Source organism: Acinonyx jubatus, chromosome B3 (assembly GCF_027475565.1).
Source record: "Acinonyx jubatus isolate Ajub_Pintada_27869175 chromosome B3, VMU_Ajub_asm_v1.0, whole genome shotgun sequence".
In the NCBI taxonomy this organism is placed as follows: domain Eukaryota; kingdom Metazoa; phylum Chordata; class Mammalia; order Carnivora; family Felidae; genus Acinonyx; species Acinonyx jubatus.
The window spans coordinates 78,594,078-78,619,556 of record NC_069386.1 but is presented as its reverse complement, the minus strand read 5'-3'; the positions used below and the strand labels follow the sequence as shown (position 1 = coordinate 78,619,556).

Sequence of the window (25,479 nt, the reverse complement as noted above, 5' to 3'; positions counted from 1 at the left end):
AAAAATAAGGATAGGATTTACAAGTGAACCAGATGGTTCTCATCTCATCTCACCGAATTGTTATCCTTTGAAGATTTCCTTTTTGTAGATTACAAAGAGAATGTAATCACTTTAGGAATCCCCAGAGAGTTTCTTAATGAACCCTACTTACATTGTGTTGACACTAATAGTAAGTATAACCATGATCTTCGAATCCCTATGTGTGAGGCAGCGTTATTGAAATTATAGCACAGGCCAGTAATTCATTTAAAAACATACTTTTAAAAGTGAGCTTTATGCTGACCAAAACCCACTTATACCAGTTTAACTTACAAATATGAGATAGTATATTAGTAATGAAATGAATATAGTTTAACTCATGAAAAATAACATTTTACTGTCAAGTTTTGCCCAGTTTAGTCTCATATCAAATTAAGAAACTAAGTAAACCAAACATTTATATGACTGACTCATACTGTGAAAAAAATGTGATCACAGCTTCATATCACAAAACTATTAAGTTCTGTTCAAGTAATTTCCTCTCAGCATTTCCTTTCCTCACTTAAGGTTTCCTTCTTAACCAAAAAGCATCAAATTAGGAAGCTTAAATGACTGAAGTATTAACACTCTCAGGAAAAAAAAATGATTGCCTTTCAGAATGGGGGAAAAACCCCTCACTAACCTATCTTCCAAGGTAAACAGTTATGAAGTCCCGAGAACAGAGGGGTTGTTGTTGTTGTTGTTAACGTTCTTTTCTAATACGTTGATTTTCCATTTGAAGTTTCTTTAAAATTAATCCTTTAAAATCATTTCCAGCAGTGAGCAATTCAGCAAGTTGAGAGAACAAAATGGCCAGACCTTTGTGTCCTTGAAGATTGGATTTAGAGTAGAGGGATTGTATTGAGGTAACTTTTGCTGTTTCGAGTATAATAAATTGTAACTTGTGTACGGTACAATTAGAGTTCCTGTGAACAAATCCAACATTTCCCTCTATGTAATCTGTGTTTAATTTGGTATGCCTAGTTCATTTTCACTATATCTCTATTTGAATACAAATGAAATTTTGTAATATTACCTATCTTTTCAAATTTTATGTTTATTCATGTAGACACAACCTCCCTCCTACACTCCTCCCCCCACACCCACACACTCAGCAATTTGTTAAGTAAGTGTATATTAAGGTGGAAAAACCTGTAATGCTCCCATTCTAGGTATAAAACATATTTTTCATGGAGCTTGGGCCTCAGTCTCAAAATTCTTCTAAATACATTGCTCTAGGCAGCTGTTACCAACTAATTGAATTAGGCATCTGAGTCAAAACCTTCATCATCACTGGTTAGTTCATAAAACAGAGCCTGCTTTAGCTATTTTTAGCATAAAGGGATATGATAACAGGGAATTAGGTGCTTACAGAATTGCTGGAGGACTGGAGGACCAACTTCCAGCAATGACTCGCAGAACACTACAGAACTGAGCCTCCACTTATGCTGCTGCAACTGGGAATGGAAGGAATCAGGAAGCTGCAAATGAAATTCTGTAGTTCCAGAACACACTGCTGCAGTTGTAACCCAGGGATCAGAAAGCTGGGATCTGGAAGCCACCACCACCCCTCTCAACACACAGGAAACTGCTAATTGGACAGGGAACACAGAATATTCAGAATATTACTGTTCCTACCATTGATGCTGCTGCTTCTTGATATCCAGGAAGCTGGGAACTGGTACTGGACATAAAGCTGAGAAACCCCATGCTTGCCACCTTTCAGATCTCATCTAAGTGATTTAATTGGAGAGACTTAATTTGTATCCGGAATCCTAGCTGCAAGGCAGCCTCAGAGATGTAGTTTTCAGTTCAGGAAGACATACAAAGTCACAATTTATGCTGAAGGTATATGCTTGGCAAAATCTTGCTCTGTCCTTATTGGAACCTCACTGTAGGGAGATGCAGAACTTGTATACAGAATAACAAGAAGATTTAAGGAATGGCTTTTCTTAAGGAGATGCCAAGATGCTATGGGATTTGATCCCTAACTTCTACTTAGAGGACACAAGTAATGATAATTATAGCTTCTTATATTTAATTTCTCCTTTCTCCTTAGCAATTAATTTTGCTTAGGAAGTTAATTCTAGTTCTTGAGCAACTTGTTGCCACTGAATTACTTAAATCTTTGCACCTGCTGATCCTGCCTTTCCCTCTTGCAAGAAAAGAGAGTATTTCCTATCTTAATTTCTTACCTGGATTAATAGGGACCAGCTCTGTGTATTTCATGTGGCAGCTTACTATGCTAATATCCAATTAATTGTCACTTCATTTAGGGTGAAAAGAAAATGTATATAAATATATTATCCAAATATTATATATCTAGGTATGAAATGTGCTCTTAATGTTAAGTTGATAGCCACATCCAAACCCTCTTGAGAAAAAAAAATTGATTCCTTGGGAAACCAAAGAGTACAAGTACAGCACTCAAACTATTTTGACTCTGTAATCCATCCATCATGGCCGTGTGGGTAAGTTATCTAACTTTTCTTAAGTACCCAAAGCTTTATGTACTAACATCTTTCATTTTTATAATATCCCACAGAGTACTTGTTTCTCAAGGCATCCTTATACTTTGCAACTAAGTCTTTAATGTATCTAATGAATATGAAATGTCTGAAAACAAATACCCAGAGAATATAATTTGATATGCTAAATGTTAAGAATTTAGTTTCACCTTTGCAATTTTTAGAATTTTTAATTAATTATTTATTTTTTGAGAGAGAGAGAGAGAGTGCATGTGCATGTGAGTGGGGAGGGTCAGAGGAAGGAGAGGGAATCCCAGGCATGCTCCATGCTCAGCACGAAGCCCAACATGGGTTTTGATCTCACGACGGTGAGATCATGACCTAAGCCGCAATCAAGAGTTGGATGTTTAACCGACTGAGCCACTCAGGTGCCCCTCACCTTTGTAATTTTATATAACTGGCAGAAGATAGTTGTGTGACTTCAGCAAATTTCATGTGTGGGTTTTTATCTTAAAGTGTAATGTTTGTTTAGATACTTCAGTTTAACAGCCACTTTAGATCAACTGTTCATTCCTATGAAATATATTTTTTTTCTAGGAAAAACTTATGTATAGGAAGAGCATGACCCTGAAATTGTTATTTTCTATCATAGCTGTCATTGTAATAAGCTCAGTGCCATGTTTTCACAACCATTTCTTTCAAGGGCTGTGTCAAGTGACCATTTCCAATCCTGCCTTCTCTCTTTGTTGTCACTGTGAGAAGCTTCCTCTGTGGTTTCTTTTCACCTGCCACATCTTGCAAGACTAAACTGCATTTCACTAGGTTCTAACATCCAATCTTGCTTATCCCATACTTTGCTTGCAGGGTAAGCACAATGATATGTTGCATATCATACCTATATCGTTTCAAAGTGACTCCATTTTGGAAGCAGGTAAGGGCCAAGGGAGGCTATCCACTCTTTCTGACCCTAAACTAATTAATATGAGAATAAAATACATACTGCCTTGTTTAAGCTATCAGGCTTGTGTGAAAAAAGGTACAATTTTTAAGCCTAGGGAAGTTGGAAAGCACAATGGAGGCAATCTGAAAATTTTTCACAAGGCAGGGCTAGGCCTTGAATATAAAAGGTAAATCATAGAACTGAAAAAAAAATCTTTCAGGAGTATTTATATATTAAAAAAAGTGTATGTTATTTAAGTTCTAAACTATTATGTCTGCTCTGTCACTACTTCTTTGTGGGGGAAACTCCACAAAGAAAGTGACTCAGGTAAGTTACTTAGAAAAGTTCCTTTGCTTTCTTTTTTTCATTATGTAGAAGCCAGCTTGTTCACGAGTACTTTCTAAAAGAAATACATGGTGCATATAAAGAAATAGGCAGGATATTTCTAAATATGGCTAAAGTTTAGGTCAGAAGTCATTTGCATCCAAAAACCCTGTAAGTGCCTGATTCATTTAGTTGATAGAAATGAGATTCTGGGAGATATAATGAATGGATCAAGGAGTGCTCTCAGGTGAAAGTTTCTGATGGGTTTTAAGATCACATCATGCCCTACTTTTTGATCTCTGTTAATAATCTGTTGTGATGTACAGCAGGTTCTGGTATGCAGAGTAATTCAAGTGCTCTTCTGTTGGGCATATGGTGCTTTTAAGAACACCCCAAGGGTTGATTTGACTGCTCCGGTTGATAAAGGATGGCACAGTGGGAAGGAAGAGAACAAGCTATGGATGGTGCGTGGGTTTCAGGAGAGGAAGGGATTCATCTGAGAGCAGAGCTGCTGAGAAAAACAACATGCAGTGACTTAATTAGAAAACTAATTTTGCCGTCATTTAAGTTGAATTCCTGCAAGTGTCATTACTTCTTACGGTAAAATTTAATGATATATAAATATGTGCACATGTGTATATAAAATATGTATATTATGTACATGTATGTTTCTATATGTAAGTATGTATGCATATATACATATATGTTAAACAATAAAGTCATATGAGGCAGCAAAAGGACGAGATTTAACCTCAGCTGCTGAACTAGGGACAGGTGAGATATTTGAAAAGAGCAAAAAGGAAATAACTCTAGAGGAAACTTTTTGAGTAACAGTGGAGAATCTTCCAGGAAACAGCTTGGTACTTGTTCTTTACCCCATTTAAAGACAGTGAAAATAAAACATTCTTCTCATAGTAATATCTAAAGATCTCATTCATTGGCGAAAGGAGTGATTTTGCATATAAAATTTACAGGAAAAGCTTGCACTTGAAGAATGTTATGCCACCAGAATTTTCTGTTACATAAATTTAGGTAAGAGTAAATAGGATCAGGAATTGTCAGAACAATAGCAATATGGCTGACCATGTCTGTGCAGTTGTAGAAAGCCCTGATGGCAAATTTGAGTAATTATGGGCAGAGAGCCCAAGAACTCTGCAGTCAGGAAATCAGCTCTGATACAGAAAGTGACCAAACACCAATAGTATGGAACAGAGATGGAGGTCTCAGAACCTTACAGAACTAAGAGGTCAAGGAAGAATCTGCTTAAAGCAGGTCCATGATAGACATTAACTAGCCACGTTCAGCAGAGAGTTTTTGAAAACCGTACCTGTCCATCATATGGCCTGTGAATCAAATTAATTGTATCTGAAACTGGGTTGTAGTTCACCTGAGATTTTGAAGAAAAAAAATTGTTTTCCCTAATTACCTAATTTCTCCATCCTAACCAACTGACACTCAGCTAAGAGCTGGCTGCTGCTGGGTTTTACACAGAAGGCTTAGATCAATAATTGTAATTGAAGCCAAAGCCATCAGTTATGTACTTGTGAGTTGTTCAGGTTTAAATCCATACTGTCTTATCTTGAAACTTGGATATTATAAATGATTATGAAATGAAGTAAAGTTAGCAGAAATAGATCTTTGATAGAGACTGCCCATGCTTGAGTTGAATTCAGTAATCACTGGACTTACTAGCTAAATAATTAAGTAAGTAAATGTCCTCTACTACTGAAGACATGAGTGTGCTCCTAGCCCAATAGCACAGAGAGGAGGAAGGGGGAATGCTAGGAATAGCTCTAAGGATTTTTCATGTATCCCTTCTTGTAAGGCCCCGAGACACCTACAGCATAGATTCTCACCTTACAGACAAGGAATTTGAAGCATAGAGAGCTTACTTAACCAAAGTTCTACAGTTTGGCAAAGACTATAGCCAGCTCTGTGAACCCATGATTCTAAAGTCCATATTCTTAGTTATGCCTGTATATTTTTCACATGTAGTTGCATATATATATTTGTTGCATTTGTATGGATTTATGAATATTTCCTATACCTTGCATGGTTAATTTATTACTGTGAGTTCAGATCTTTTCAACTATAGCATAACATTAAAATATGTTAATAAGATTATCAGTTAAAAATATGGTACTCTACATAATATTTTGGTCACCTAGAAAAATATAAGTTAAAAGAACTCAAGTAAATTATTAAGAATGATTATTTTAGGGAGATAGGATAATGGGTGACTTTGGTTTATCAGTTGTACTTTTTTGTATTTCCTATTTTTCAACAATGATCACAGGTCACTTTTTTTCTACTCTAAGCCAATATTATTAAAAAAAATAAAACCATGAGGTATCATAATAGAAATCTACCTAAAACAGGCAGATCCAAATATAATATGCAATGCCTTTCTTGAATATCATTAGTAAACCAAGAAAGCACATCTTGCTTTAGCAGTGTTCCTTTTTCATTCCTTTTTGAGTATGTTACCTCTTAAATTTACTTGGTCAACTTTCTAATTTTCAAATTTATTTCAAAGACTTTTGTAATCAAGTTAATTTAAAATACCTGCTTGGAACAATCTATGTAGAAAGCTCAAAATGGTAGGTGTATATTTGGGCCCAGTTGTGAATCTAAAGCTGAATGTCAAAGAAATAATAATTAGACCTGCTAAAATACTTTTGAAAGTTATACATATGTGGTATTCCAAAGAGAGGCTGTATAGTACAGTCATTAATGCAAGAGCTCTAGGGCCCGATGGCTTAGGTTGAATCCCAGTTGCAACGTTGCTAGGTGTATAATCTATGGTAAATTTTAAAATCTTTCTGTGGCTTAGCTTACTTAGCCTTCTGTGAGACTGGAATAATAGTACCTATACCTTATAAGTTTGTTGGGAGAATTAAGTGAATTTTACATACAAAACACTTTAAAATAGTGACAGATACTTCATAAACATTCAATAAATGTTAACTGTCAGTTAGCTCCGATGGGCATATATCACACTAAGGAAAAAACTAGCTCACAGATTTCTACAAAGACTTGTATTATATAAAAACTAACTAAATAAAAAGTAGATTTTCTCACAGAATACAAACCAATGCTCTTGGAACGAAATAACTTGAAAGCACAGTATATAACATGTTTGAACTCACCTGATATCTGTGTCTTATCTCCAGGCAGTGGTGTCTCTATAAGAAGTCTGTCCTGAGCTCCAAGAGGTTATCCTAAAATTGCACTCTGCTGTCCCCCTTTTCTGTCAGATAAGCTGCATTGGTTATCATGAAGTTAGTTTTACATCCTCCCTTCCCTTATTTTATCAGTAGGGGAATGTACAAAGTGTGTGGGAAGAGTGTAGGCAGCCCGAGGTTTGGCCTTTAAATGCCTAATAATAATAGCTGCCAATAATTGAGTACTTTACCATGAGCCAGCACGGATTAAAGCACAGTCCAAGAATTAATTAGTTTAATTTTCTCAGTAAACCTATTATAGATAATGTATATGATAATGACATATATTATTGCTTCTATTTTACAGATGAAGAAACTGATCTCCAGAAATTAGTCATTCAACTAATTAAGAATTGGAGCTAGGATTAAAATCCAGGCTGTCAAAGGTAAGTCTGGCTTTTCTATCAGCTCCATCTGGTTCAATAATGAACACAAGTAATAGAAAAAATGAACATAGATACTGACTTTAGGCACAGAGGGATGATACTCAAAATATCCACCAGCTGGTTAACTCAGACACTAATTCTGACTAGTCAGAATGGATGCCACTGGTGAACAACTGGTATGGCTATACTGGTGTGAACTGTTTGAATACCAGCTCTGATTTTTTGGGGGAAAAATGATTAATTGGCAAAATATATCACTCAACATCTTCAAAAAGAAAATTGATTAAATTACAAAGAATCAGTAAAGACTATATCAAGTGCAATATGTAGGTGAGTTCATGCTTGTGACACACACTTTACTCAACTTTCAGATACTCATCAGCAAAATGGCATATTTTAAAGAACTGTTTGCCTGTGTTATTGCCCCAAACAATGCTATTTGATTTTTGGTATTATAAGCCAGTGGTGCCCAGGCTCAGGATGGAAAGAGTGGTCTTGAAGTGGCCCTACCTTTCTCTAAATCCATTTTACTACCTGTCTAGCGAGAGTTAGAATAGATTTTTAAAAATTCATATCATTGATTTGGCATCTATTTGATATTATGTAGGAAATAGGATAATGAGTTTAATGTTACCATACTGAATGGCTAAAAATACTGTCCACCTAGAATCAGATGATAAATAAGTTAGGGGCTCCTATTGGTGGACTTTGACACATAGGCCCACATTTATTGCTCCCACTTTTACTGTCTTGCAACAACAGTACATACATCTCTTACTAAGGTTTTATCCTATCTCTCCTAAAGTTAAGAAGCCAATTGCCCAGGCATTTATAGCCTTAAATGTAATATTAAGTCTTAAGAGAAAAAATAGCTGGGTCCTGGTTCTGGACTTGCTTCTGATAAACCTTAGGCACGATGGCTACTGTAACAAATAGTCTCTACCCTGGAGTGCTGTGGGAGGATTTACTGAAATCAAGCACATAAAGCCACACTTCCCTTTTGTAACAACAAGAATAAAATATTAAAATATTTGGAATTCCTATATTCTCTTGATTCTAGAAAGTTTTTGAAAGTATCACAGCCAAAAAAATTACTTATTTAAGAAAAAAGTTTTAGTTATCATTATTTCCTTGGAGAGTGAGTCACTGTACTGAACATGTCATGAACATGACCACTAAGTAATTAAGATAGCCATCATGATTTGCTTTGCTGCTGTGTGTCTCCTCTCTATTTTGTCTGCTCAGATTTGTATGTGAGGGCCAGTTGGGCAAGCCCCCCAAACCCTCATCCTGTCATCATAAGGAAATTATATTTAGGGTCTGAGAAGCTTGTTCTAGGTATGTTTCTTTGTTTCATTAAAGATTTTCCCATTCAGACTTTTGGTTCCCAAATTTTTTCCCCCCAGAATGTTTATTTATTTATTTTGTGTGTGTGTGTGAGAGAGAGCGCTCAAGCAGGGGGAGGGGCAGAGAGAGAGGGAGACAGAGAAGGTCAAGTAGGTTTTGCACTGCCAGCTCAGAGCCTGATGCGGGGCTTGAACCCAGGAACCTTGAGATCATGACCTGAGCCAAAACCAAGAGTTGGAGGTTTAACCAACTGAGCCACCCAGGCTGCCCCCATCCCCCAAATGGGTTTTTAGTAAAGTAACAAACCCCTGCTTTTAAACTTTCTTATTCTTCTGGCTAGTTTTCTCCCAACTTGTCATTTTACATGGAAACTTGTAGAGGTTTTGATTTCTGACATTTTCACCTTCCAGGTCACAAAGCACCAACAACCACAATAATCTACTTTACCTAGACTCTAGCAACAGAATAATTATGCTTTTTTTTTTTTTTTTGGTATTACTTCTCTATGTATTTTAAAGTCTTGAATTTCACATTTTGAATGCTCTTTTTTTTATTAATTAAAATTGCTCTGGGCTTATGTGGATGATGATCTGGGCTTACCTAGGGTATAACATGCAATGAAAGCAACAAACAACAGGGGAACCTGGAGGGACTGAAGAAAGGCCAGAAAAGCTCATAGAAGATAAAACAGGAAAGTGCACTGGAAGCACTATTTAATTTTGTTAGGTTCTTGGCACCTGGTTTTTCATTAATACTGTGTCTTGGATTTTGAAAGAAATCACACACATTTTTGCTCTAGGAGCACTTAGAGCAAGAACAGCATCACCTATTTCTAAAAATATTTCCCAGTGGATAAACTGTTAAGAAAACATGTTTATATTCACACTTTGAGTAGAAATATTTACTATTCAGACTCTGTGCTTGAATTTTTTTTTTTAAATCAAGTAACTAAATTGACTTTTTGTGAAATGATGACCAAAATCAGGGCCCTGGGTCACCACCTTTATAGCCAAAGCAAATATTCAAGGATTCCAGAGCCTTGAAAAAGCCTCCACCGAAGCAGCTTACATTATACTGTTTTGTTTGGTTTATTCAAAAGCACAATATTTCAAGAAAAGAACATATTAGAAATTAGTTCCTAAAAATCCAAAGGGAAATGAATATTTGATGGTATATTGAAGCTTTATTAAAAGACGCTTGTATTCACTAAAAAATGAGCTCAGACAATTCTAGTTCTATGGATGAATGTCTGAGCCGATGGGCTTAATGTCACTATTGTTTTTCCCTACTCAAACTTACTCATATTCTGTGTATATTTTATATAATGCTTGTTCTGAAAATAGTTTTTTTTGGGGGGGCTTAGAACAACACAGTTTTATCTTATTTTGGGGGGCCATTTTTCTGGACGTCAGAAGTCTGAGATGAATCTTGTTGGGTTAAAGTCAATGTTTAGCCTTCCATTTGTGTTCTTTCTGGAAGCTCTAAGAAAGATTCCATCTCCTTGCCTTTTCCTCCTTGTAGAGGCCATCTGCATTTGTGGATTTGTGTGCTGCCCCCCTTCGACAACTGTATCACCTGTCCTATGTTTGTGTCCCCACACCTCTTTGTCTGCCTTGGACCCCTGTCAAACTCCGTTTCATAAGGACAGTTTTTTTTTTTTGAGTGTAGACCAGATATTTAGGAGTCTTTAAAATAAGGTAACTTAATTCCTCAGCTCAGTATGTCTTTACTAGGTATTAATCAACCCCATATTTCATGTTCTATCAAACCTACCTTGAAACTTTTGACCTGTTTTGTAAATGATCCAACTTCCAAATAGGAGAATTTACCTATTCTTGTGTTAGAAATGAAGGAAAAAATTGTAAATAATTTTGTTTATTCTTTCGTTGCAACTTTTAAGTAGGGTTATTTAGAATAGGGTCATTTAACAAACACACTCTTTTGCAGTTATTTTTGTTTTTATTGTATTTGCTGTTTATTTGTTCATTGTCTAGCTCATTCAGTGCTGCCTGATGATAAACCTTTATTTCATTTCTTTTCATTTGCTGTTATGAGGTTATTTCCGAGGATGATAAAACCAGGGGATTTGAGAGGCAAATACAGGTTCATAATCTAGCCTACTTTGTGACACTCAGCACCTTCATGCGGTTCCTAGGTAACAAGCTTCTTGCAGAGAGTCATTCTTGTTTCCAACACCTGTGGTTGGGATGGGGCAGGGCTCTAACACAGCACAGGCTGGTCAGAAAATTAGAAGCAAGTCACTGTAATTAGTCATCATTTACTTTTTGTGTTGTTTTGGGGGAAGAATTTTGTTTCAGTTTCACAGAGCTTTAGAAAAAGGATGATATATTTCTGCATTATGTAGCATAGAGAACCTGTTGTAGACATAGTTTATGTTATTGCATAAACTATTTATGCAATATTTATTATTTAAAGTTTCAGATAAACTTTAAACTTAAGTTATTTAAAACTTTATATGCTTCCTTATATTATTTTTTTCCTAAGACTGGATTGCACCAGAATTTGTGCTAAGTTCTGGGAAACATATCATTTGAAAATAAATTTCTGAAGGAATGAATACTAGACTTCAAGATATCATAATCAGAACCCTTTATGATGTTTTTAAATGGCAAAGGTCCACTCAATATGTTTTCCTTCATTCTTATACTTTCCAATCTCTTCTTACCCCCTTCCTATTTTGAGGCCCAAATTGAGGCTGTGGAACAAGGAAAATAAGGATTGGATTAAGTGTTTAGCAATACGGCTTCAGCACTCTGTGTAAATACAATAATAGACAAGCAGAGAGCCAGAGGTCCCAATGGCTACTTACCAGGACCTCAGCCATTCTTACCAAGCAATGCCAGAAAATCCAGAAGCACAGTCAGTATTCTTAACTAGTCACAAGAGCCACCAGAAACAAGCTTTCAGATCTTTTCTTCCACTTCTGCTTCTTTTCCTTTTTCTCTCCATTCCTCATTTTTTTGGCAGGTGCTCTTTATTTCCCTTATTCTGTTCTGGCTACTTTGCAGGTTGCTTGAGTTGGAAAGGGTTGAAAAAGGTCAAGGTGAAATTTGGAGAGAGAGGAAATGAAAGGGATAGTCAGAGACTAGGAAGAGGTAACTGGAAGAAACACAATTCATGAGTCCCTCTTAGGCTTTGGGAGAGTCCTCATCAGGGAGGAAAAAGTGGCTTCACTCTGTGGAGCAATTTTAGTTAAGACTTTGGGGGTAGCAATAATTGTAATGTTTGGAAATCATTGGAAATATTCTTCACAAAAATTAAAATACTATATTTGTGTATATTAATATGACAAAATGTGATAAAAACATCTATTATGGATAGGGCTAAATGGCATGAATTCTATCATAACATAAGCACCAGAGATTTTTTGAGTAATCAGAACAAAAAAAAATTAAACGGCCTTAATAGGACAACATAAGTCTCACAAAAAAGAAATAGCTTAGAAGGATCAATAATCCAAGCTATTTTTATGCTGTCAATTCAAATTAAGAGCAAAAATAAAATGAAGCATTTGTGTTAAAATACATCATCGCAAAGGGAAAATGATTTACCTCCTGATTCCTGGCCCTCCAGTAACATGGATAGCATTAGCTTAGAACTTTGCTTCTTCTTTTTCTCTCATGTCTTTATGATGATATCTGAAACTTAATAGGACCTTATAATGAGAGAATAATTTACTGATGGTGAAACACTTTTCATTTCACTAAATAGATTTGAAAATAGAAATTCACTAGAACTGATAATTTCAGGGATCCTGATGCCAGGAATGGGTGACATCAGCCAGGTTTTTGTGTGAATATCTTCAATGACTGTTCAAGCTTTTGGGGTTTAGCCAAAACCAAAACATGTTCTCCATGCTGTTGCATTTTACATTCTGGATGCTTTGGTTAGCATGACTACATGCTCTATAAAAGAAGTAGAGAAGGCAAGGGAAAATCCAATAAGGGAAAATAAAGTACTTGACCACTGTTCTCTGTGTGGTCACATCTTCAGAATGTCTGGAAATCATAGAAATGTCAAAGCAAAATTAGGGTGAGGAAATCCAGGCAATGTGGGGCCTCCTGTGCATTGTGGGTAATGATGTTTAGTGTCAGTCAATAATGTATCGAATGAAAGAAATGAATGGCCAAGCCAGGACACAAGATTGTCTAACTCACTAAAGCAGCTGTTTGTTGAACCAAATGTCTAGAACTATAGGGAAGTGAAGGAAATAAATGTAAGACATGGTATCTTCCTTTTAGATATTATCTACCTCTGAGGATTTCACCTTCTTTTTGGGGTTTGCTTTCTTGGCTTGATTTGATTTCTCCCCACTTTGCACAATCCCAATGTATTTGATTTATGCTAGTAGTAGCAATACTAGTGCTAAAGGACCATTTTTCTACATGTAGTTTATTAAGATAAAATAATAAATGCATAATTATTTATAAATACTAAATGTATTTATCAAGATATTAAGGATGATTTCACAACACATCACAGCTTTGCAATAGCCTAAATCTTCACATTATGTGGGTGTGAAGCTGAACTCTCAATTTGAGGTTTGAAAATGGATTTGAGAAACATGGGATGTACTTTTTCCCAAGCACATTGTTATTTCATCTGCTCTTGCTGTGCATTATTTTCCTGATTTAAAAGGACAGCCTTCCATTGCTTCTATGTATTTTATTTCATAGGAAGACAAAGGAGGGAATCAAAGGGAATGTTCCTTGGTGAGGAAAGAGTTTGTACCCCTTAAATGACTTACCATTAGTGATTTTAGGAGTTTTGAAAGTATAATACATGTTTTGAAATGGGCGCCCTGCTCCAATAACTGCTTCCTCCTCTCAGTTCTTTCAATTGCTGCTAGAATCTCAAACACATGGAATTGATCACCCTTTACGTGATCTCCAACTGCAAGTTGTGTGATTAAATAAGACACTACTTACCTTACAGCTTTGAAGTAGCATTTTGGAATTTGGGAGGACTCAAAAGGGAATTATGTTAGATATGGCTACTATGAAAAATTCTGCACAGTCAGAATGACAAGGCTGTAATGCCAGTGAATCTGAGTTAAGAGTTCACATTTATAGAGAGTCAAACACCTATCAAGAAATACCCCTAGTTCTCTGTGGTTAAAGGCATCCTATTAGAAAGTTATATTTAAGTCAATCTATGCCTTGGGTTTGAATAGCCACATTATTTGAGACTTGTTATTCCCTTACTTGGTCAATGTGCATTAGAATGCATTTTGGAGTACTTCTCATATTGAATCATTTAGCAGTGTAAACCTTTTCTTTTGTTAGGATAACACTGAAACTTTATTTTTTTCTTTAGAATGTGTAGTGTCCATAGAAGAAGGTAAATAATGCACTCTGTATGAATTATAAGCCAATTCAAAGTCATGTGAGTTCAAGTCAAATCCCATTATTATTCTAAGCAGATAAAGTGATAGGGTGGGCAGATGGTAAGTCCAAAGACTATAAAACCTTCACTGTGAGGAGCCTAGAGGGCTTATAAATAACTAGAGAAAGTAAACATTTTATTCATATAACAGAAAAAAAAAAGAAGGAATAAACAGAGCAGAATACAAAATGGCTCATCGGCATAACTTTGGCTACAGTATTGTGTACATTGGTTGCTACTTAAGTTTTGATCACAAGAACACAGCCAGGGATACATATGAGCTCTTTTGACCTGTGCAGGAATTTTGATAAATTACCTTCCAAACACCTGATCAGAAAACTTTGTTATTGTAGCCTTAGAGGTAAAAGCCAGACGAGGAACTAAAAAGACCAGAAAAGAGCCCTGAGTGGATGGGGGTCGGGCCCAGTTGTGGATGCAGAATGAGGTTAATAGCAGAATGCCCTGGAGATCTGTACCAGAAAAGATTGTGGTTGTTTAATATATTTATTAACCATTTATAAGATGAGGTGAATAAAGGAATGATATTATTCGATGACCCTAAATTTTCAGTCCAGTAAGGACCACAAGGGACTCCAGCAAGACTTAACAAAACTAGGTAATTGGACAATATGATGAAGATGAGATTTGAAACAGGCAAGTGTGAGGTGATGCACATCTGAAAGAACAATTTAAGCTAATCATACACAGGATGGATATTGAATTAGCCCTAACCTTCCAAGAAAAAGATCATGAGCTTTGCTCAATGTGCAGTGGTGCTAAAAATAAGTCACTGGAAAAGGAGTGAGAATAATGTGGAAAATATTAAGGTGCCATTATATAAATTGACAGCATATCCTTGTCTAGAATATTATGTTGAGTTTTTGTCACCTCATCATAAAAATGGAATGGAAGAAACAGATAAATGTGCTGAAGGCCAGCTGAACTGATTAGAAATATAGGATAAGCTTCATTATGAAGGGTATATTTTTATGTTGCATTTAAAGACCTCCTGTTGCAAAAATCCTATAGTGATATAAAAGGCATTTCTGACTCTTAGCATCTGAGGTATGCCTGTTAAAGAGAAAGTAAGCACTCACATTTTGCACTGTGGTTTCTAGAGTTGGGTAATCAAGACATTTTTATCTTTAAATAGTGTCTTGAGTTTGTTGAAGGTAGTATAAGTTGGTAGCATCTTCTAAGAAAAAAACTGTAATGTCTTTTCAGAAAACACCTCTTATCTGGGCCAGATCTGATACTTGTCTGTGCTTCACTTTTTTAGTGATAATTGGTATTCGTAATGATAATTCCAAGTCATTGCCTGATTCTTAAAACAATTCCAAAATTAAAAAAAAATCCAAAACTAAACAAACAAAAAATACAAACAAGTTTAGTTCAGTATAGCTGAATAAATAAAATTTGACCTATTTTCCTAAAGCTTGGGCATTTGTTTTTGGTCTACTAATTTATTAACCGTAATATTTATTTACTCAGCACATTCCACCATTGGCCACCAAAGATAAGTTATTAGAGTTGTTTTCTAGTCTCTGTTTAGCCTCCAAGTTCCATCCAAGTTAACAAAGAAGGAAAATGAGATAAAGATAAAACAGCAAATCTTCCTAAAAAAAGGAAAGGTCAGGCACTGCTTCTCTTTTCTCTGGTTGCCTGGTGACTTATGAGCAGGGAGTGGAGGAGTGAGGGTTTGAATTTACTTTGAAGGAGGACTGAGAAATAATGTGCAAGATGAGCTTTAGAAGAGCAGAATCTAATACTTGGTAGCAAGATTAATAATCAAGTTGGGCTGAGTATTGACTGAAGAAATATTAGCTACTAAGAAATAAGTTTCATGATGTCTATACTAGCTTTGCTCATGCTTTTCTTTCCTGGGAAGTCTATATATATAACAAGTAACATCTGGGGAATGGTTTCTTCCAGAATGACAAAGACCCTTTAATTCTTCAAAGGATAATCTCTACCAGGATACAAACCCCAACAGTCCTTTCCATAATCTAGATGAAATGTATTTCAACATTTGTTTTTGTCTTTAAAACATCATCTGTGTTACTCTTATACAAATAATGAAGACCAATCAAATGAGAACTAGCAAAGTCCATTTATTCAGAGAGTATTATAGTAGGGAAATCAGCCACTTATGTCATTTGGATTTTGGCAGAGACTTAAAAGGCAGGCAGGGGAATGGGAAAGTTTTAGAGTGGGAAAAAGGGAAGACTTCAAATATGCTCTAATTGAAGGCTGTTAAAGTGGAGAAGCTGTAGGTGAGCTAACTAGAAGTCAGGCATTCTATGTTATTGGTTAGGGGCACATATTTGTCTTTTCCTCGTTGGTCTTAAGTTGGTAGCAGGAACAAAAATTAGAGAAGCTGTCAGTTATTCTTCAAGACCTGGATGTTTGGGGCTGACTGTTACAGGGTTCATTGTTTGGCTTCCTGGATTGTTAATAGAGATAGCAGTCTGACTATGACAAGTCTTGATTTGTCGGAGGCTGGCTATTGTAGATAACAAATTGGTTTCCTGGGCAAGTTGCTTCAGGTTGTGGGTCAGTGTTCTATTTTTATATATGGTCTGGTCATTGTCCCTTTGTGTATTCAGTCTCTCACTGCATAAAACAAAAAATGAAGTTTACATTTTCAGAGAATTGAACTCTTAAAAGTATCATCAGACTTTGATTTTTTCATAGATTTTTAGTTTTCAAATGCCTGAAATAAAACATCACCAAGTAAGAAAACTTTTGGAAGTCTCAGAGTATGGCTTGCTTGTGCTTTGGGTAAGAAGCAACGAAACACAATTTTCATTCAAATAACATAACTCTAAAATTACAGAATATGTAATTGAAAATATCACCGTATTCAAAAAAGAAAAAAGACTATCATATGTTTACAACTTCCTCTGTACTTTTATTTTATTAATTAAAGAGTATAACTTTTGAGTCAAGTCCCAGTGTACATTAGGCTGTCCTGAAAGTTGCCACCAAGGCACCATTCTGAAAACTGTTTCAGGGATCTTATTAAAATTCTAACCAGCTGAAGGAGCTTACACAGTTTCCAAGTGCCCTAGCTTCCTCTGAGGGATACAGTGTGAACCAGGAAGATCTGCCTTAGCAATAAAGAACTTGAATGATGGGTTATATAATATTCAGTATCCTAGGTTGAATGGTATAAAGCAAGCAGGAAGAGGTAATTTTTTTCTCCTAGGTGCTAGCACTGACATTTAGCCATGTATAATGTACTAACACAATTAACTAAAATATACCGTTCCTGAAATGTGCTATAACCAAATGCACTATATTTTTCATATGATTTGCAATTTCCATGGAGAGCTCATTTGGATTACGTTTATAATATTCATTTAGCAAACTCCATTAGCAATGTTTACAAGTGCTTATGGATCTGGTAAATGAGTTTGCGGATATGCTGTGAACGAAGATAAATGCATCCATTTGTGTATGGGATCTAATTCATAAACTCATTCCAATCAGGCAGAGTGTATAGCACATTAAACTCTAACCTGGGAGTCTGGATTCCTATATGGTTTCTACATAGTTTCCTAATATGACTTAATTGATTAACTTTTTGGCTTCTTGATTTACCCTAAAAGAGAAAACTTATTGAAAAACTGGATTAATAAAAGCAGCTGAGCATAAGAATTCTTAAAGGCAAACAAACAAACAAACAAACAAACAAATCAATACATAGAATGGAGAGGTGTTGATTCAGCCTCTTCTAGTTTTTTCATGGAAAACTGTTTCAGCACACTCAGGCTCCTAGAATGCTAATCATGTTAAAAGGAATATGACTTTTTGAATTGTTGTGGTGACCTGAAAAGGATTCTGCATCTCACAAAAGGGCCTAACCTAAAAAATGTAAGTGTTCCTATTTGGAATGGTTGATTCTTTGATGGAAATGTCTAGAGGCCCGTTAAAAAGGAGAACAAAGTTCCTTTGTTAGATTATTAATGATCTGCATAAATATGGATCTGATCTAGATTTCTAGGTCATTGTTTATGTTAGGTCTAGATGGGGATGAGGATGTGATACTTGGGGAGATAATAGGTCAGTGATATCTAGACCTTTATAGATTTGCCAGGTAGGAAGAAAACCTATAATAACAATAGCTAATATTTATTGATGTTTACCATAGGCTCCAAGCACTTTACATGTAACTGTAATCCTTACAACCATCCTATAAAGAAAAGTACTATTATTTTTATCTTCATTTTACACATGGAGAAACTAAGGCTTAGAGAAGTTAAATAGTGTGTCCTAAGGTCACACACCTACCAAGCAGTAGTTCTAGAATTTGAATTCAGGCTTTCTGACTCCTGCTCTTTACCAACATATTGCAGATAACTGATATTTTCCTCAGAACTTGAATTGAGGTACAAAAATGGCTGAAATAGAAGAATCTGCAATCTTTACCAAGGTTATGTAGTTTTCTTTCAAAGTAAAAGTTCTGATTTTGGCTTACTGAAGATGTAGGCTTAATTACCCATCTTGAATCTAATTAATATCCAGTACCCAGAAATGCAAATAGTCTTTGATATGATAAGAAACTTATCAAACAGTGCCATCCAACGAGAATATTTTCTTGTCTTCTCTCAAAATCAAGTTGGGAATTTCAGTTATTATTTAAAATTTTTTTCACAAATATAGTTTTTTTTTTCATAGAACACAGATGCTCTTAACTCCCTAGCAGTCACCATCTGTACCTCAATTTACATTTCCCAAAACACTGCTGACATCTGTTTAAATGCCAATCTCTCCCCAACTTAGTAGGATTTTAGCTCAAAAGTGATATCCTATGAGTGATTTGGAGTTTCAGAGTTACATTGATTTTAATCGCAATGCTCAGTGGCTACCGATATAGAACCTTGATCTGTCCCTTTAAAATTTCCACAAAATGCAGGCTAACATTAAAAGTGATCTGTCACTTCCAGGGGAATGTGGGGCCATTTTGCCAGGTTAGACTTTAAAATCTATAGGAAGAGGAATGGAAAATTCTGAGCTGTTATGGAGAGATTTCTGGGTGATTAGGAATTCTCCCAAAGAATCACTTCCCCTGACTCCTTGCTGTTGGTTGGTGCTCCTTCCCTACAGAGATGTCTGACTTTCTTCAACGAATCATTATGTGAGGGGAGGCATATAAAATATGCCTGGGGATAGGCACTGTGTAGGAACACACTGTGTTGAACAATGGGACTGAGAGATAATCATGAACTCTGAAATGCTGATTTGTTTTTTAAAAAGAACATGTATAAATTATGTCCCTAAATGAGTATACTCTTTCATAGTATGCATCCAGGGAAATTATAAACTTAATCCAATAGTGCTATAATTATTCAAAACATTCTTGGAATTACTTTGGAATTAGGGGCACATTTTTAAAAAGGATTTTCAGGGATGTCAAATCTGTATTTAAGAGAAAAACGGACAAATTCAATAGTCATCTGGAATATAGTCTTGCCATAAAGTGGGTTTAAGGAGCCGCTTTCTCCCAATTGGTTCACAAACTGATTCTAAGAAGGCAATTTTAGAGGATGAGCTTTAGAAAAATTATAAACAATGGAAGCATCAGGGGACTAAGTATGTAATCTCCTGAGAAGAATTCTTCATTTAGAAGTATAAATTTGTTCTTGTTTTTTTGTGTTTTGGAATCAGAGAGATCTGGGATTTAGATTTGACTTCATATGTTCCAAGATGTGTGACCTGGATTGCTTAACTGTTCTAAACCTCAGCTAATTTTTCATATGTAAAATGGAGATAATTATAATATCTACTATACTATAGTAGGCATTGTGAGGATTAAAGAGGGTAATGTTTGTAAAATGCTTTGCCCAATGCCTGGCGTAAGCATTCAATAAAAGTGATGGCAACTCATATCTTCCTTCATACCCTCAAGGTAGATATATGGATTCTATATGGATTCTAATATCATGGGATGACCTTTCTGCTTAGAAGGACTTGGAGCTACTATTTATTTGGCTATAATGGTTCTAGGCAAATCATTTAACTTTTAGAGTCCTGACTTCCTTTTTTTGTAAATTGGATGTAATAATACTTCTCTTACCAGATTACCATGAATATTAAAGGTAATATACATAAAGAATCAAGAGCAGTAATTATGATTGTTGTGGAAAAGAATTATAAGATAATAGCCTTTTAATGGGGGTCCAGATTGCTCTATAAAGGTGATAATAAGTTTAATGTGGTACTAATACTTGCGTTTTAAAACTGACCAAATGCCAAATTGTAACTTGGGAATTATTCAAGATGGAAAATATCTCTGGGCATGGCTCCATCACACCTGGATTTATTGATTTCTAGGTTGCAGACCTAGTATGTCATGGGTTATTTTGTTCCACTTGTATCTCCCAATGGATTTTATAGGATTCCTAGTGTTGTCAACATAGGGCCTTGGTTAACCATAGAGCCCAGTGGAGCAGCACCTGCATGGCTAGAACCTTTTTCTTGTCTGCAGATCAAGATGTTAGAGAATAGTTTCAGTTACGAAATAGCTCAATGAATCTTTTAAAATGAAAATGAAAATTTTAGTAGAGACAGGACACTGCTGTCTTCCCATTTTCATCATTAAACTTTCCCTAACAAGTCTTCAAGAAATTCTTATAACAAAAGAAAATCAGATCCTGTACCAACATTTCTTTCAAGAGGACAGAATATTCATATTTTCTTTCATTTTGTTTGGCAAAAATGCCTCTCAGTTAAAATGAGATGTCTGACTCATTTCTACAGCCAAATATTTCTGAAATAAAAGTTTGGAGTTACAAAAATAAAAAAAAATCAAAATCCAATTCAATTCTAAAATAGGCTTAAAACTTGCTGATTTAAATCAAACCAAAATGTTTAGGAACAAAATTGTACTTAAATAAGTAGTTTTCAAAAAAAAAATTGAAAGAGTAGAATCTTTTCCTCACATTGAATCTTACAGAGAAGTCTAAAATTAGAAATGGATGAAAGCAAGGCTACTATGATTAAAGAAGGAACAGAGACCTACCCTTCACCTGGCTAACTTTTCCTTCCTTCCCTCCTCCATCTCTCATGATCATATGAGATCTTCCCAGAAACCCCATGGCTCCCAGAAATGTAATTTGGGATTTCTTGGTCAAGATATTTTTTAGTTTTATCTATTGCTTTTGTTTAAAAAAAATTAATTAAAAAAAAAAAAAAAGGCAGTCTTCTGTGCATAGAGCCTTAATCCTGTCAACTTGAGTAGGCAGGAGACAGACATGTTTATACCCTGACAGCTCAGTTCTTTCTGCTTTGCCCAGTGTTTGGGAGCAGAGGTTCTGAATATAGACAAATCTGTCTGCAAATTTGATTTCTATTGGTGGTTTACATTTATCCTGGTTTATTTGGGAGATTTTCTCTAAGGACTTTCAAATCAAGAGGACAGGTACCACAGTCTTAAAAAGTAGTTCTACTGATGTTTGATAACATTGGCCATATTAGTAGTTTCTTTTATCAAAGTACAATGTCAAGACAGGGGTGGGGTGGGGACTTGAATGCTCTTATAAAAGACAGAGATTCTTTGCGGCATATTCCACCCAGTTAGGAAAGGTTGTTTTGCTATTGATAAATTGCCCTTGATGAGGCAGGGGATAGGGAAAAATGTTGATGTTGCTCATGCAGATTCCCTCTGGTGTCCTTTAATTGACAGCTGGGTTTTAGAATCCAACTGCCAGAAATAATCCCACTCAAGGAGTAAAACTCAAGGAGTAAACATAGTGCAACATAGAGTGATGACTCCAAACCCCACTGTAAATGAAAATTGTAGGAATGGTATTCCAAACTGGCCTGACTGTACAGGATCTGATGGACAGAAGGAGGAAACTGTGGAGGAGCTGCTGAATATAAATAATGAGCAGGGCTGCTGATTTCTTACAAACCAAAGTAGCCAAGTTAGAACCTGAAGATTTATCATAGCCCCGTAACAGGGCACCTGAAGAGAGAGAGAGAGATACTCTCACAGTTTGACAGAATCATTTTACGTCTGTTGAATTTTAAGTATTTCTAGGAATTCATTTTTACTGTGTTGTACAAAAGTGTCAGTCTATACGTGAACTGGTAATTTAAAGAAGAAAGAAATCAGGGACACCTGAGTGGCTCAGTTGGTGGAGTGTCCAACTTTGGCTTAGGTCCTGATCGTGAGTTCAAACCCCGTATCAGGCATGCTGTTGTCAGCCTGTCAACACAAAGCCCTGTTTGGATCCTCTGTTTCCCTCTCTCTGCCCCTACCCTGCATATGCTCCCCCAAAATATTTTTTAAAAAGAAAAAAAAAGAAAACAATCTGATCCTTCAGCACAGACAGTTTGAAAAACTCTAGAATTTTCAGCTGAAGAAACCAATGTTTATTTGGAGAGGTTAAGTAATTGGCACAAACACACATAGTCCTGGGGCTGCTACTTTAAAAATATGAACTGGGGGCACCTGGGTGGTTCAGTTGGTTAAGCATCCGACTTGGGCTCAGGTCATGATCTCATGGTTTGCAAATTCAAGCCCTGCATGGGGAGCTCCACATTGGGACCCCGCTTGGGATCCTCTGTTTCCCTCTCTGTCTGCCCCTCCTCTGCTCACACTTTCTCTCTCTCAAAAATAAATAAACATTACAGAAATGTGAACTGAAGGCATCAAAACCAGGGCCCCCTTCTGAGGAAAATAGATTGCATAGTTAGTGTGATGTTCTGGTGTTTATTTAGCTGGGCCCTGGATTTCATTCTCCTTGTTACAGCTCCTTGGCAGCTGACCAGCACAGGATTTAGCACTTGGGCTTGGAGTCACAGAGACTTGGGTTTGAAGGTTTCCTCCTTATTGCTGGTGTGACCATAGATGAGGTTATTTATGTTCTTCAAACTCCCATTTTATTTTGTATAAAGTGGGGGCTGGTAATAGCACCTGCTTTCTTAGTGATGCTGAAAGGATTAAATGAAATAATTAAATGAAATAATTTTTGAACAAAGAATGATAGTCATAATGCCAGAGTGGGCAGCTCAATTTTAGCCAAGTGATGCTAACACATGGCCAGATTTTCTTGGCATGATGAATAGAAGGGGTCAGTGGCAGCAGCATAGCCCTCTTAAATATGGTAGAACAAAAGAACCCCAAACCTTAGCACACCAGTTATAAAAGGTTTCTGACCCTTAAATTATGACTTTCCCTGTAGCTATCTAACACTCTCTCTCCTTCCCTTCACCCCAGCTGTGAAAGAGATGGTTATAATATGGAAAAATGAATCAAAATCTTGAATACATCATCCAAGGTGAGGAAAACTGCAGGGGTTGAACTGGAGTCTAGGGAAGCAGGAGCCCCTTTTTCTTCCCTATCTACACAGTGTGCAGAGACTATCTGTGATTAAAATTCTTAACACGATTTCAAAGCATCACCTTTGTAGGTAGATGACACGCAAAGGCAGCACAGAGATTGAGGTATGATCTGACTCAAGTGGCTCTTTTGTAAGAGCTCTAGTAACACTCCATAATGAATTTGGTATTTACTGATACAGCAATGCATTCATTTGGCATTAATGGGCAGGGCCAGTGTGAAGTCATAGTTATTTTCTTTAAATTCAGGATTTGGTACTAGGCAACTAAACTGCTGCAGAAGGAAAGAGATATGCCAATTTCAAAGGTACTTGTTGCCATACTATCTCATAGCTGAAAGTAGAAGATACGAAAAATAGCATGAAACTATAAATATTAACTAATGACAATAATGATGATGTTACTAATAATACATTTTATTTGGATGATACAACTAGCGAAGGGAGATTTCCTGAAAAGTTATTTGCCTGCAAGGGGTGAACTTAAGCTACAAGATTGGCCAATATGACTCCCAAATACTTCTCCTAACTTATAAAATTATGGGGAAAATTTCATTGGGTATAATTCTTAATTAAGCTTCAGTAGGCTTCAAACCTCACACTACTCTTATCCCCAAACTCCTCTTTAGTTATTTCTGGAGCCCTTTGGTCAGGTCGTGTCTCATATGTGCTCTAGAATGAGCCACCTCAGATGTCTTTGTCTCCTTGTCAAAGGACCTTGACATTGCCTTCTTCCTGGTGGCCTCTATACGAATGCTTCCCTGCTGGTACAACTGCCCTTTCCTTGGTGGTGGGGGGTGGGAAGGTGGGGTCGTAATGCTATCTTGACCATGCAGGCTGTTGTCTGTGGTAGAGCTGGCAAAGTAGTTCTCTCTCAGTCTACCATGAACATAGATCTTTCTGTTTCTTACATTAACCTGTCTCTTATAGGAGTTCAAAATCAGGCTATCAGGCTAGGTTTTTTGTGTAGATAGTAGGAAGGCAGGTAAAGATAGAGACCATACCATTCCCTACATTGACTTTATCTGCCTCCTCCCAGGGGCCTGCTACAAAGCCCTTGTGACTATTACTTATGCAAATAAACATTGGTAAAATAGAAAGGATCATCTAGCTCCTTTAACCAAGAGCATCTGGATCCTGACTCCAGTATAGAGAAGGGTACCCCTAGGATGAAAAACTGATCAAGTCATATCTAACTATCATTTATCCTTTCATATGAATGAATTTCTAAGACATTTTTCTAGGACCATGCTGGACAGGAGAGGAACTGGAAAATATGGGTCACCTGAGATGGAAGAGATTGGGGTGGCAGGGCCAAATGTTAAGGGTACTAAAACCAGTTTTGATGACTTCAGAGTTGCACTATAAGATGGCCTGGCTTATTTTGACTATTAGCACAATTTATTTATTTATTTAAAAAAAAATTTTTTTTTTAACATTTATTTATTTTTGAGACAGAGAGAGACAGAGCATGAATGGGGGAGGGGCAGAGAGAGAGGGAGACACAGAATCGGAAGCAGGCTCCAGGCTCTGAGCCATCAGCCCAGAGCCCGACGCGGGGCTCGAACCCACGGACTGCGAGATCGTGACCTGAGCCGAAGTAGGATGCTCAACTGACTGAGCCACCCAGGCGCCCCTTAGCACAATTTAATAAAGGCCAGGAATGAGGTGAATAACTGTGGCTAATGTAGGCCAAATAATGAAAGGAAAATTAAATTTAAGTATTTTTATGTGAGTGAGCCACTGGAGCTGTTCTGTGTCAGTACTTGGCATTTCTAACATTGGGTCTGAATCAAGACCTCCTGTGAAAAATTGAGATGGCCATCCAGATCCTGATTACCACTCATTTGCTGATTATGAGCAGTATCCTCTCAAAAGTCAAATATTTCCACCTTTTGTGCATGCATACATCTTGTCTACAGGTATGTGTCAGAGGAGAGATACTAATTTTGATTCTTAAGGGAATACTGTGGTCATTCTCTGAACTCTTTTTCTCTGGTGTCCAGGTTGCCTCTGCTC

At 36.5% G+C, this 25,479-nt stretch overlaps 1 long non-coding RNA gene across 2 annotated transcripts in view; it reads left to right on the top strand.

Annotated features, from left to right (window-relative positions):
• LOC128316011 (uncharacterized) overlaps positions 1–25,479 on the top strand; it is a 134,717-nt gene that overhangs the window by 8,300 nt on the left and 100,938 nt on the right. The window contains exons 1-2 of one of the 2 annotated variants that reach the window (XR_008299338.1): positions 796–884; positions 7,282–7,360. This is a non-coding gene — a long non-coding RNA (uncharacterized LOC128316011). Of the gene's footprint in view, positions 1–795; positions 885–7,281; positions 7,361–25,479 lie in introns of those variants that run through there. The other variant, XR_008299337.1, reaches the window with a different exon arrangement.